The sequence below is a fragment of the Microcaecilia unicolor genome, chromosome 2 (assembly GCF_901765095.1).
Source record: "Microcaecilia unicolor chromosome 2, aMicUni1.1, whole genome shotgun sequence".
Taxonomy (NCBI): domain Eukaryota; kingdom Metazoa; phylum Chordata; class Amphibia; order Gymnophiona; family Siphonopidae; genus Microcaecilia; species Microcaecilia unicolor.
In genome coordinates this window covers 263,135,834-263,136,868 of record NC_044032.1, presented here as the reverse complement: position 1 = coordinate 263,136,868, position 1,035 = coordinate 263,135,834, and positions in this window count along the sequence as shown.

Sequence of the window (1,035 nt, the reverse complement as noted above, 5' to 3'; positions counted from 1 at the left end):
CTACTTCTCTACCTTGCACTGTAATGAGGAAAAGGGTCAGAACTCTTATGTTAAGAAGCCATGTTTTATTTGTACCCTACCTAGATTTGTGGTTAGTGCAGCTAATACAAGTTTAAAAAAAAAAAAATAAAGGGTTACCTCTGTTCATGGCCTGACTCCCTCTTGGCTTCATGTATTTAAAAGAAAAGCTTCTACAGAAGCTAAACAGGACACAGGACTAAAAGTTAGTCACTCAGAAGAACCGGTTGGGAGTGAAGGGGCACTCTTGTCTTTTTCCAAAGCACTTGCTTTTAGGTGCTGGGAAAGAAGGGACCACCTCTATATCTATGTTATCAGGTTCAGGAAACTATTAGCTAACACATCTCAGCAGCAGGAAGGAAGCGGCAGCATGACATGCTGCTGTTTCCCTCCTAGAATGCAACTCTTCCTTCTTCTCTGAGGAACAATGCTAGCACTGCTCCATCCCTTATCTTCAACCAACAGAAGCTGCCTGCCTGCCTCCCTCCCTGAAGCTAGGGCCATACTATTGCTTCTTATTCAAGCGGCACATTCTGAAAGCTGGGCTATATCTGTACCACATAAACAGGAATAACTGGAGACAGAGATGTGCAAAAGGCCAAGCACCTACTATATTCCTAAAGGAGAAAATTTTAAAATAGTAATCTATGGAAAATGAACTGGGGATCTCAAATTACTTCTAGAGATCAAAAGTATCTGCATCTTGCCCTCATGGCCTGTCATCTTACTACACATCTTAATTCCACTGCACAGCTTGTCACCAATTCATATACAAGAGACAAAAACACACACAAAAATACCTTTAAAATTGGATAAGGCAAGGAGGTAGCATAGAGCCTCACCTTTCTATGGACTGAATGACTATTTTGATGCAGGCACTGCGACAAAATCCAAAAATGGAACTGGAAAATGACTTGCATGAAAAAAAAATTGAAAAGGGTGCTTGAGTTTCCAAGGCAACAACCTTGCTAATGTGGGTCTGTGGTTTACTCCTGAGCAAGAATTACAGACAGGACA